Below are 13,393 nucleotides of genomic sequence, written 5' to 3'. Positions count from 1 at the left end.
CACCTATAATCCCAGGTATTCAGGAGACTGAAATCTGAGGATCACACTAGTTTGAAGCCAGCCTGGGCAGAATGGTCTTCTCGACTCTATCTCCAATTAACCAGCAAAAATACTGCACTGGAGGCATGACTCAAATGGCAGAGCACCAGCAGCCCCAGACCTGACTGTAGACACAGTGTAGACAAGCCTCAGTGTAGACACATATATACACAGAAGAGTCATCAGGCACTGGTGACTCATGCCTATAACCCTAGCTACTCAGGTGGAGATCTGAAGATGGATATTCAAAGAAAACCTGGGCAGGAAAAGTCCTTGAGATTCTTTTTTTTTTTTTTGGGTCCGGTCGTGGGGCCTAAACTCTGGGCCTGGGCGCTGTCCCTCAGCTCTTCAGCTCAAGGCTAGCACTCTACCACTTGAGCCACAATGCCACTTCCGGCTTTTTTCTTATGTGGTGCTGAGGAATCGAACCCAGGGCCTTGAGCGTGCAAGGTAAGTGCTCTACCACTGAGCCAACTTCCCAGCCAGTCCTTGAGATTCTTATCTCTAATTAACCACTAAAAAGTTGGATGTGGAGCTGTGGCTGAAGTGGTGTTAGCCTTGAGCAAATGAGCTCAGAGACAATTCCCAGGCCCTGAGTTCAAGTTCCAGGACCAGCACACACACACACACACACATACACACAGATTCATAAGCCCGAATGGTGGAGAGACATCCATACACAAGGAAATGTGCTGGGTCAAGGTAAGGCAGATGAGGTAGAGTACTGGTAGAGGCCAGATAGCTTCTTTCAAGATTTGTACTGAGATAGATCTCAATTTGTAGCCTCAGACCCCAATCCTCCGGCTTTACAGCCTCCTGAGTACTGGGATTATAGGTATGTACCACCATGCTTAGCTGATGACTTGTAAAACATTATTCCTGCCCCCCCCAAAAAAAAATGTTTGGTGAGAAAAATCCCATGATTTCCTCTTTCCATAGCGGAGGCACGTGAGATTTTTTACTCTAATGTTGGTCTATCTGTCCAGTGGGTCTGAGGTCATTTCCTCCACCCTCAGACCACCCAAACCACTTTCCAGGCAAGCTTAGCATCTGTTGAATTGCTTGGCCAAATATGCATTCATGTCACTGCCTGAATATTGTTCTGGAGACCCAAAATAATCTCTGGCCCTTTTTTCTTTTCTTTTCTTGCTGGTGCTGGGGCTTGAACTCTGGGCCTGGATGCCATCTTTTACTTTTTTTTCCCCTCAAGGCTGGGGTTCTACTACTTGAGCGACAGCTTCACTTCTGTTTTTTTTTAGTGGTTCATTCCAGCTAAGAGTTTCATAGAGATTTCTTGCCCAGGCTGGCTTTGAACCTCAATTCTCACATCTCAGTATACTGAGAAGTTTAGAATATAGGCATTAGCTACCTTACCCAGTATGAGACCATCTTTCCTGCAGGATTAGGGCACTTGGAGCACTTTGCTGTGCCTACATCTCAGATGTGAGGCTATCTGTCATCTTTGCTGTCTGCCCAGATGCATCTCAGGGACAGCAGGTTTTGTTTTGTTTTGTTTTTTGTCAGTCCTGGGGCTTCAATTTAGGGACTATGTGCTGTCCCTGAGCTTCTTTTGCTCAAAGCTAGTACTCTACCACTTAAGCCACAGTGCCACTGCCTGCCTTTTCTTTGTTATATTGAGGAATGGAACCCAGAGCTTCATGCCTGCTAGGCAAGCTCACTACCTACCACTAAGCCATATTCCCAGCCCTACCAGTTTTTTTTTTGTTTGTTTGTTTTTTTGGTCGGTCGTGGGGCTTGAACTCTGGGCCTGGGCGCTGTCCCTCAGCTCTTCAGCTCAAGGCAAGCACTCTACTGCTTGAGCCATAGCACCACTACCGGTTTTCTAGTGGTTAATTGGAGATAAGAGTCTCAGGGACTTTTCTGCTTGGGCTGGCTTTGAGCCATGATCCTCAGATCTCAGCCTCCTCAGTAGCTAGGATTACAGGTGTGAGCCACCAGCACCCGGATAGCAGTTCTATTTTGTTGTGACTGTTTTGAGTGTTTTGAGTAGTCTCTGAGTTAGGGCTTTTTCATATATGCATTAAATAACAGAAAACATATCTCCTCCTCCACTACAAATTGCTGGGATTCTCACTTCCTATTGCTGTTTCCCTGTCTCCTGGCTGACTGAAGCCTGTCAGGTCCAAAGTTCAAGTTTACTTCAAAGCTCACTTCAACTTCAGTGCCCCCCACCTGCCTGCCCCCATCTACTGTCAGTTAATGAATGTCATCCATTTAAACTGTTCTTTTTTTTTTTTTTTGTCGTGGGGCTTGAACTCTGGGCCTGGGCGCTGTCCCTCAGCTCTTCAGCTCAAGGCTAGCGCTCTACCACTTGAGCTACAGCGCCACTTCTGGTTTTCTGGTGGTTTATTGGAGATAGAGTCTCACAGCCTTTCCTGCTCGGGCTGGCTTTGAACCGAGATCCTCAGATCTCAGCCTCCTGAGTAGCCAGGATTACAGGCGTGAGCCACCAGCGCCCGGCTCATTTAAACTGTTCTTAAAGGAAACTGCCACTGCTGCCCAAAAGCACCTGGAAAGGCCTGGAATCTAGGCCCAGGCGTGGTGGTGGCGGTGGTGGTGGTGGTAGTGGTGGTGGTATGGGCGTGGAATCCCAGCATTCATAAGGCTGAGGCAGGAGGATTGTAAACTGGAGGCCAATTTGGGCTACATAGTTAAACTCAACTGAAGGAAAAGAAAAGACAGATGGACAGAAAAAGAAGGAAAGGGAGGGGAGGGAAGGGAAGAAAAGGGGAAAGGGAGGGAAGGAAAGGGAAGGGAGAAGTGAATTAGCTCTTATACAAAAAGCATTTGGGGGCTGGGAAGGTGGCTTAGTGGTAGAGTGCTTGCCTAGCATGCATAAAGCCCTGGGTTTGATTCCTCAGTACCACATACACAGAAAAAGTTGGAAGTAGTGCTGTGGTTCAAGTCGTAGAGTGTTAGCCTTGAGCAAAAGAAACTCAGGGACAGTGCTCAGACGCTGAGTTCAAGCCCTAGGACTGGCATAAATAAATAAATAAATAACTATTTGGTAGAAGAATTAATGTTACCAAAAATTAGTTACAAAGCTTAAAGATTTATTTATTTATTTTTGTCAGTGCTGAGCCACATTCAGGGCCTGGGTGCTGTCCCTGATTTTTTTTTTTTTTTTGTCGGTCCTGGGGCTTGAACTCTGGGCCTGGGTGCTGTCCCTCAGCTCTTCAGCTCAAGGCGAGCACTCTACCACTTGAGCTACAGCGCCACTTCCGGTTTTCTGGTGGTTTATTGGAGATAGGAGTCTCAGGGTCTCTCCTGCCCCGGCTGGCTTTGAACCGCGATCCTCAGATCTCAGCCTCCTGAGTAGCTAGGATTACAGGCGTGAGCCACCAGCGCCCGGCTTTCCCAGCTAGCACCAGTTAAGCCACGGCTCCATTTACAGTTTTTTTTTTTGTTTTTTTTTTTGCTGGTTACTTGGAGATAAGAGGCTCATGAGCTTTCCCGCTTAGGCTGGTTTTGTACCAGCCTGAGGAGGCTGAGATCTCTTCAGACTCCTGAGTAGTTAGGAGTACAGGTGTGCACTACCAGCATCTGACTCTCAAAGACAATTTTTTAAAATTTTTGTTTATTTATATTGGTTGTGGGGCTTGAACTTAGGGCCCGGGTGCTGTCCCTGATCTCTTTATGCTCAAGGGTAGTGCTTTACCACGTTAAGCCACAGCTCTACTTCTTGATTTCCTGGTGGTTCACAGATTTTCCTCTCAGGGTGGCTTGGAACGGTGAGCCTCAGATCTCAGCCTCCTGAGTCACTAGGATGACAGATATGAGCCACCAGTGCCAGGCCAAGGCTTTTTTTTTAAATTAGCATTCACTAGTTACACAAGGGAGAGTTTCATAGAGACATTTGCACATGGGTACAATGTATTTCAGTCAGTTTCTCCAGTGTTCACTATTACTCCCCGTTCCTAAAACCAATACAATTTCTCTTTCTTTTGTTAAATAAATGTTTCAATCCCATAAATTAGGCTATGAGTGCAGCTTCTTGATCAGTCAATTGTTTTCTATTTTCCTCTCTTGCCCCTACCCTCAATCGTGTGTGTGTGTGTGTGTGTGTGTGTGTGTGCGCACACGCGCATGCCAGTCCTGGGGCTTGAACCCAGAGTCTGGGCACTGTCCCCGAGTCTTCTTGTTCAAGGCTGGTGCTCTATCACTTGAGTCACAGCTCCACATCTGGCTTTTTGCTGGTTCTTTGGGGATAAGAGTTTCTTGGACTTTTTTTTTTTTAAAGCCTGTAATCCCAGTATTTGGGATGTGGAGGTAAGAAACCTTCAAGGTTGAGGCCAACCTAGACTTCATAGTGAGACCCTGACTAACACACAAAACCAAACCTGCAACCTGGTCACTAGTGTCTATAATCCCAGATAATCAGAACACTTGAGACCCAGAGGATTGAAATTCAAAGCTAGCCCCTGGCAGAAAAGCCCATCAGAAAAAATTATAGGTGCTGGGGTTTAAAGCCAGCCCGGCATGAAATCCTTGAGACCTGTGTCCCCAGTTTACCACCAAGAAAAGCCAGAAGTGGAGCTATGGCTCAGGTGGTAGAGTGCTAGCCTTAAGAATATAAACCCAGAAGCCGGGTGCTGGTGGCTCACGCCTGTAATCCTAGCTACTCAGGAGGCTGAGATCTGAGGATCGTAGTTCAAAGCCAGCCTGGGCAGGAGAGACTGTGAGACTCCTATCTCCAATAAACCACCAGAAAACCAGAAGTGGCGCTGTAGCTCAAGTGGTAGAGCGCTCGCCTTGAGCTGAAGAGCTGAAGGACAGCGCCCAGGTCCAGAGTTCAAGCCCCACGACCAACAAAAACAAAACAAAACAAAAAGAATATAAACCCAGGGGCTGGGAAGGCAGCTCAGGGGTAGAGGCTTGCCTTGCATGCATGAGGCCCTGGGTTCGATTCCTCAGCACCACATAAGCGGAAAAAGCCAGAAGTGGCACTGTGGCTCAAGTGGTAGAGAGCTAGCCTTCAGTTGAAGAGCTGAGGGACAGGCCCAGAGTTCAGGCCCCACGACCGGACCCCCCCCCCCCCCAAAAAAAAAAGTATATAAACTCAGGGACAACACCCAGGCCCTGAGTTTAAGCCTCAGCATCACCAGTGCCCAGCTTGGACCTGTCTGGAGATAGCCAGAGACTGTCTTTAAAAAACAAGAACAGGGCTGGGAAGGCGGCTCAGTGGTAGAGCGCTTGCCTTGCATGCCTGAGGCCCTGGGTCAGCACCACATAAGCAAAAAGAAAAAAGCCGGAAGTGGAGCTGTGGCTCAAGTAGTAGAGCGCTAGCCTTGAGCTGAAGAGCTAAGGGACAGCACCCAGGCCCAGAGTTCAGGCCCCAAGACCGGACCCAAAAAAAAATAAAAAATAAAAAACAAGAACAGCACAAGCTGGATGCCGGTGGCTCACAACTATAATCCTAGCTATTCAGAAGGCTCAGATCTCAGAATCACATTCAAAGCCAACACAAGCAGGAAAGTCTGTAAGACTTTTATCTCCAATTAACCGGCAAAAAGTTGGACATGGAGGCTGGCTCAAGTGGTAGACTAAAGGAGAGAGCCCAGGCCCTAAATTCAAGTCCCAGTACCAGCACAGACACACAAAATAGACCCATCAGCCACTTCTTCCTCTCTTACTCAAGGGGTGCAGGCTAGGAAGATGGGCAAGGCCTCTGAGCCTTGGAGTACTTTTGTTGAGCCAGGCCTATCTTCCATTGGCCATGGAAGAGCTGTGATTTCCTCCACAGACTTCCGAAGAGATTTTTGCACCCTGCCCCCAGTCGTAGCACTGAGGAGAGGAGGACTGGGGAATCCGGGTATAATAACCGGCAGCCGAGAAAATCATGCAGGAATGGGAAGGGGAGCCTTGGTGAAGGTGGAGTTGGAGAGGAAAGAAGGGCAGGGGTGGCAGAGAGGTCCCTGAGAATAGAGAAATCGAGAAGGGAGAAGAGGGACACTAAGGGGCTGGGGGTCCCCCCAACTATAAGGCAGAGGAGGGACGGGAAGCGGAGAAAGGTAGGGGTGGGAGGATGGGAGTGGGGTGTTGGGAGCCTCCATTGTCCCTGGAGGGGGAAGTCTTTTGTTTCCTCTCTTCCCCTGGCCGCCTGACAGGATATGAGCTGAAGCCCCCAGCCATGCCAGTGCCCCCCCCCCAACACTGCGCGTGGCCTTATTCTTACTATTGTCTCTGTAGGTAATGGGGGCTGGGCGGGGGGGGGGGGGAGGAATGTCAGGACACTGACTCTGGGTGGAATTGTAAGAAGGACTATTTGTGGCCATAGGCCACAGACCAGACTACCAGAGCATGGCAGGGAATGGAAACCTCTGGGCTGGTTACTGGAGTTTGGCAGAGAAAAGATCAGTACTTTGGGAGGAGCAGGAAGCCAGATTTGGGTGGGGCCAGCTCTGAAGGTAGCAGGTTGGGCCAGGGGGTGGCAGGCCGGGTGCCCAGAGGGGCTGACACAGGGCCTCAGGTGGCCTTCCCAGCCCCCACTATTTCCCCCATGGGCCTCCCCCCATTCCCCAAAGTTGACCTCACCCCACCAGGGAAGCGCGATCTGGCACCAGCAAACCCACGTGTCGCACTTGAGTTTCTAATTCCCTGAGTGCCACGTCCCCCCCCCCCACCGCCCCCACCAGGATCCAGGGGTCCCGGACTCCCACCCGCCCGGCCGGCTGCTGCCTCAGGGACCCTTTCCCTCCATCAGTTCTTCCTGCAGGAAGGGCGCCCGGCTCGGCCTGGCTTCTCTTCCCGAGCCTTTTGTTTGCTAGGTTTGCAGGAAATCGGCGGGGCGGCGGCCAGGGCCCATCTGCCCCAGGGGCCTGGCGGAGAAGGGAGGGGACGGGCTCGGTCCTGGGGAGCAGAGGGCGGGAGCGGTCGGCCGACCCGGGCTGGGGGTCAGGGGATCCCTAGAAGCAGAGGCTGGATTGACACCCCGAGGTCACCCAACAGGTTTGCAAGGCGTCGGGACCCAGGATGCCATCCTGTCGCCGGGAAGCTGGGTCCCAAGCAGCGGGGGGCGGGGGTCCGATCAGGCTGTCTGCGAGGTATGGGGGGTTTTATGGTACTTTTTCCCCTTAAAAAGAAAAAAAAAAAAACGGTGGGGAGGAGGGCCAGCGCGTAGCTCCAGAATTCGCGCCTTCCCAGGAAAAATACATCAATAAAGGTGGCAGTGTGGACTCTCTGGCGGACCCGGTACTCTCGTTGGTTGCGCGCTCTCCGCAGCCGCCCGGGCGCCGCCATCTTGCTTTCCCAGCACGGGGTGTGGCCACGCCTCCACGTGAGCGGCAGGCCCCGCCCACGGCTGGTTTGATTGGTGGACTGAAATGGGTTCCTCCAGATTGTCACAATCAAAACCTCACCTGCTCCGTGGAGGGCCTGCTTCAGCCTCTCCAGCGCCCGGGGCCGCAGACCTGCATCGCCAGGCCAGGTGCACCGGTGCTCACACCTGTAATCTAGCTACTCAGGGGGCTGAGATCTGAGGAGGATCGCGGTTCAAAGCCAGCACGGACTGGAAAGGCCGTGAGGCTTTTGGGGGCTTGAACTCTGGGCCTGGGCGCTATCCTGGGCGCTTAAGGTGAGCGCTGTTCCACGTGAGCCACAGGACCACTTCCGGCTTTCTGGTGGTTAATTGGAGATAAGAGTCTCCTGGATTTTCCTGCCTGGTCTGGCTTTGAATCGCGATCCTCAGATCTCAGCCTCCTGAGTAACTAGGATTACAGGCGTGAGCCACCGGCGCAACTCCTATCTCCAATAAACCACGAGAAAAATGGAAGTGGCGCTGTGGCTCAGGTGGTAGAGCGCTAGCCTTGAGCTGAAGAGCTCAGAGACAGTGCCCAGGCCCAGCGTTCAAGCCCCATGACTGGAAAAAGAAAAGAAAGAAAGAAAGAAAGAAAGGAAAGCCTTACCTGCTGATGTTTGCTTGGAAAGAACCTTTCACTGCTGTGTTGAGGGTAGCCTGTGGGTTAAAAGTCAGAGTAGGACAGCCAGGGCAGGGTGGAAAGAGTAAGAGTTGAGATTGCTTGGGTGGTTAGTCCTGGCTGGATCTTGATTGTATCTTGAAAGCCAAGGAAAAAGGAATTGTTGAGGGGTGGGAGAAAGTGTGAGAGACCATACTGAAGTAGAACCTCGAAGTTTCTACTTGAGATACAGAGGATTAAAGTTCCAGGCCTTAGGCTGGGAATGTGGCTTAGTGGTAGGGTGCTTGCTTAGCATATATGAAGCCCTGAGTTTGATTCCTCAGTACCACATAAACAGAAAAAGCCAGAAGTGGCACTGTGGCTCAAGTGGTAGAGTGCTAGCCTTGAGCAAAAGAAGCTCAGGGACAGTGCCCAGGCCCTGGGTTCAAGCCCCAGGACTGTCAATGAAGACAGACAGACAGACAGACAGAAAGAAAGAAAGAAAGAAAGAAAGAAAGAAAGAAAGAAAGAAAGAAAGAAAGAAAGAAAGAAAGAAAGAAAGGAAAAAAGAAAGAAAGAAAAGAAAGTCCAGGCCAATTAGGACATACACACAAGACCCATTTTTCAATCAAGAGCTAGATATAGCTGGACGCTGGTGGCTCACACCTGTAATCCTAGCTACTCAGGAGGCTGAGATCTGAGGGTCCAGGTTCAAAGCCAGCCTGGGCAGGAAAGTCAGTGAGACCTTTTTTTTTTTTTGTTAGTTGTGGGGCTTGAACTCTGGGGACCTGACACTGTCCCTCAGCTCTTCAGCTCAAGGCAAGCTCTCTACCACTTGAGCCACAGCGCCACTCCCAGTTTTCTGGTGGTTTATTGGAGATAAGAGTTTTATGGGGCTGGGAAGGTGGCTCAGGGGTGCTTGCCTTGCATGCATGAGGTCCTGGGTTCAATTCCTCAGCACCACATAAGCAGAAAAAACCAGAAGTGGCGCTGTGGCTCAAGTGTAGGGCACTAGCCTTGAGCTGAAGAGCTGAGGGACAGCGCCCAGGCCCAGAGTTCAGGCCCCACAACCGGCAAAAAAAAAAAAAAAAAGAGTTTTTATGGGCTTTCCTACCTGGCTTGGCTTTGAACTGCAATCCTTAAATCTCAGCCTCCAGACTAGCTAGGATTACATGCGTAAGCACTGGCGCCTAGCTTCCATGAAACTCTTATCTTGAATTAGCTACCAGAAAACAAGAAGTGGCTTTGTGGCTCAAGTGGTAGAGTATTAGCCTTGAGCTGAAGAGCTTAGGGACAGTGTCCAGGCCCAGAGTTCAAGCTCCACTGTTGTAAGGTGAATCATCCCAGAAGCCACATTTAGGTATATGGAATATTGGAGTGCTTTTTGTTGTTGTTGTTGTTGTTGTTGTTATTGTTGGTTGTGGGGCTTGAACTCTGGGCCTGGGCGCTGTCCCTGAGCTCTTCAGCTCAAAGTGAGCACTCTACCACATGAGCCACAGTACCACTTCTGGTTTTCTTTTGGTTTATTGGAGACAAGAGTCTCACAGACTTTCCTGCCCCAGCTGGCTTTGAACCGTGATCCTCAGATCTCAGCCTCCTGACTAGCTAGGATTACAGGTATGAGCCTGGCTGGAACATTGTTCTAGCTGCAATAAAAAGTGTAAAATAGGTGGATCAATGTCCTGGTTGGTCAAAAAGACATTTAAAAAAGAAAAAAGTATATGCCTAGCAAGTGTACAGCCCTGAGTTCAAACCCCAGTACTGCCAAAAAGAAGAAAAAGAAGAAGAAAACAAAAGAAACAGAAATATTAGTAGGTGATTCTTAGATGGAGGCCTAGAAGCAAAATAAAACACAGAAGAAAAAAAAAACAAACAGTGTAAGAGATGAATTTGTTGGGAAGACAGAAGAGCTTTATTCAATTGCCAAACAAAGGAGGAGAGGCAAGTATGTTCATAAACTGGCTTCTCTACTGTAGAAGGGGCTTGAGGGCCGATAACTATGGGACAGGGGTAATGAGGGAGGATATATGCTAAGAAAAAATGGGAATGTTCTCAAGTTCAGAGTAGAGGTCTGAGCTACAGATACATACTTTTTTTTTTTTTTTTCTGGGTCCGGTCATGGGGCCTGAACTCTGGACCTGGGCACTGTCCCTCAGCTCTTCAGCTCAAGGCCAGCGTTCTACCACTTGAGCCACAGCGCCACTTCTGGCTTTTTTCTTTTTTCTTATGTGGTGCTGAGGAATCAAACCCAGGGCCTCATGCATGCAAGGCAAGCGCTCTACCACTGAGCCACCTTCCCAGCCCCTACAGATACATCCTTGAGGCACTATTACTAGATGGCATTTAAAACTATGAGGGGCTGGGAATGTGGCTAAGTGGTATAGTGCTTGCCTAGCATGCAAGAAGTCCTGGGTTCTATTTTTCATTACCATGTAAATAGAAAAAATTGAAAGTAGTTTTGTGGCTCAAATGGTAAAGCGCTAGCCCTGAGCAAAAGTAGCTCAGAGACAGTGCCTGGGCCCTGAGTTCAAGCCCCAGGACCGGCAAAAACAAAACTATGAGACTGGATGAGATACCGAGGCAGTGTGTGTGGAAGAATGGTAAAAATAAACAACAAAAACAAGAACAACAACTTCAATCCCTAGCCAGGCAGGCAGCAGTGTTCACTCATGTAATCTTAGGTACCCAGGAGGCTGCTGAGATTTGAGGATTACAGTTCACATTCAGCCAGGGCAGAAAAGTCTTTGAGGTTCTACCATCTGTTAACCAGCCAAAAGCTGGAGATGTGGCTCAAGTGATAGAGCACCAGTCTTGAGTGAAAAACACCAGCTTTGAGTGAACTAGAATCTAAAAATAATAAGTAAAAGGAAAGCAGGACTTGAAAGTAACGTGAGAAAGGCAGGGCAAGCTTGGGAAGGATGAGGATTTGAATCTACAAATGAGGAAGAACTTGGGAAAAGGCGGTGGGAGTCCCTGGTGGCAATGAAGGCCCATTTGAGTTTAATGGTCATGACTCTGAAGCAAGATGGCTGCCTTGGTTGGGTCACATTTACTGCGGCCATATTCAACTGCTGCTGGAAACAGTTGTACTTATTTATTATTTTTAGATTCCAGTTCACTCAAAGCTGGTGCTTTTCACTCAAGACTAGGGCTCTACCACTTGAGTCACGTGTCCAGCTTTTGGCTGATTAATTGATTGTAGAATGCCAGAGCTGTGTTTGTTTGTGCCAGTACTAGGGCTTGAACTCAGGGACTTGTTGGGCTTTTTGTTCAAAGCTGGCACTCTTTATTTATTTATTTTTTGAGTCCGGTTGTGGGGCCTGAACTCTGGGCCTGGGCACTGTCCCTCAGCTCTTCAGCTCAAGGCTAGTGCTCTACCACTTGAGCCACAGCACCACTTCCGGCTTTTTTCTTTTTTCTTATTTGGTGCTGAGGAATCAAACCCAGGGCCTCATGCATGCAAGGCAAGCGCTCTACCACTGAGCCACCTTCCCAGCTCCCCCCCCCCCCCCCCCCCCCCCCCGTTTTTTTCTTTTTAACTAGTATACTTTAATTATATAAAGGGAGTGTCGTTGTATCATGTATGCATGTTTCATTGTGTCAAACATGCATAAAATGTATCTGGTTTAAATTCACCCCTTTGTCATTCTCCCTACCTCCCTTCTCAACAGGGCATATTGTTTTATTTTCACACATGCAAATGCAAATAAAGTACTTGGACCGTTATTCTTCATTCTCCTTCTCTTTTGGACCACTCTCCTCCTGTTGTTTGATCCACTCCCCCAACAACAGTGTCTATTTTATTTCCTTGTCATTTGTGGATGCGTATTAATTGCACTAAGGTATTTCAGCCATGAATATGTTGTATTTTGTTCAGAATAATATGCATTCTCGGGCTGGGAAGGTGGCTCAGTGGTAGAGCGCTTGCCTTGCATGCCTGAGGCCCTGGGTTCGATTCCTCAGCACCACATAAGCCAAAAGAAAAAAAGCCGGAAGTGGTGCTGTGGCTCAGGTGGTAGAGCGCTAGCCTTGAGCTGAAGAGCTGAGGGACAGTGCACAGGCCCAGAGTTCAGGCCCCACGACCGGACCCAAAAAACAAAAACAAAAACAGTAATATGCATTCTCATATCCAATCATCTTTCTTTTTTTTGTGGTAGTCCTGGGCCTTGAACTGAGGGCCTAGGCACTATCCTTGAGCTGCTAATGCCATAGCTTCACTTCCTTTTTTTTTTTGGTGCTTAATTGTAGATAAGTTTCACAGACGTTCCTGCTCTGGCTGGCTTCAAATCACATCCTCACATTTCAGACTCCTAAGTAGCTAGAATTACAGTTGTGAGTCACCAGTGCCAATCCTTCCACTCCTCTATTGATCAATAGCTTTCATTGAGATTCCTTATGTCATCTTCATACATAGTTGCAATGTGTTTTAAAAATTGCTAAGTACTGGTTGCTCAAGTCTGTAATCCTAGCTGGTCCAGGAAGCTCAGATCTGAGGATCACAGTTCCTGGCAGGAAAGTGTGCGAATATCATCCCCAATTAATCAGCAAGAACCCTGAAGTTGGAGGTGTGGCTCAAATGGTAGAGCGCGAGCTTTGAACTAAAAAGCTAAGGAACAGTGCCCAGTTCCTGAGTTCAAGCCCCAGGGCTGCCACACACACAAAAATAATCAAGTCTCATGCTTATGAATCTTAAGATTTTCCAGTTCACCCCCTTTTTTTTTTTTTTTTTTTACAAAGAATGGAGGTTGTTGATGGAACATGAAAGAGCAAAGGGGGCCCTACCCCGCAGACTTGAGAGTTGGGTGAACCTGGAGGGAAGAGCTCCTCCCAGGCAGGGAAGATGCTGAGATGGACAGGCCTTTGCCTGCGGCTCCGGCCCCCCGCCCGGATCAGTGGACCGGGGCTCCTCCTGGTGGCGGAAGCGGAGAGCGCGGCGGCGGGCAGGGGCTGGGCCCCGCGCTTGGGGCGAGGGGCGAAGCCGAGACCTCACGGGCCTGTAGCGTCTCACTAGGCTGGAAAAGTCCGGCTCCGAGGGCACCGACCGATCGCGACCAAGGCTCACAGGGCCTCGCCTTGCACCTGGGCCAGGTGTCCTGGCCCCGCCCACCCGGGCTGTCTTCCGCTGGCCCCGCAGCTCCTTCCAGGGGGCACGTCGGGGCTGGCATGAGGTCGTTCGCACGGGGTGGGGGGGGGGTGAAAGCTGTAAGGACCGTGGTTCACGCCCTGTCGGAGATGGACACCTAGATGGACCCCTGCCAGCTCCAGCAGCGCTAACCGCGGGCCGGGAGGCGGGGGCGTGGCCTCCACACGCTACGCCCATATGTCAGAGACGCCCATCGGAAGACCACGCCCAGGGGCGGGGCCTACTTCTGGGCCAATGAGGCGCCTTGCTGGGAGGTGGGCAGGCTCTGGGCCTGGCATCCCGGCAGCCGGCTGCC

Source organism: Dipodomys spectabilis, unplaced genomic scaffold (assembly GCF_019054845.1).
Source record: "Dipodomys spectabilis isolate Male_0828 unplaced genomic scaffold, ASM1905484v1 ptg000098l, whole genome shotgun sequence".
NCBI classification, from domain to species: Eukaryota; Metazoa; Chordata; class Mammalia; order Rodentia; family Heteromyidae; genus Dipodomys; species Dipodomys spectabilis.
The sequence above is the reverse complement of the archived record's forward strand: the minus strand, read 5'-3'. Positions refer to the sequence as shown.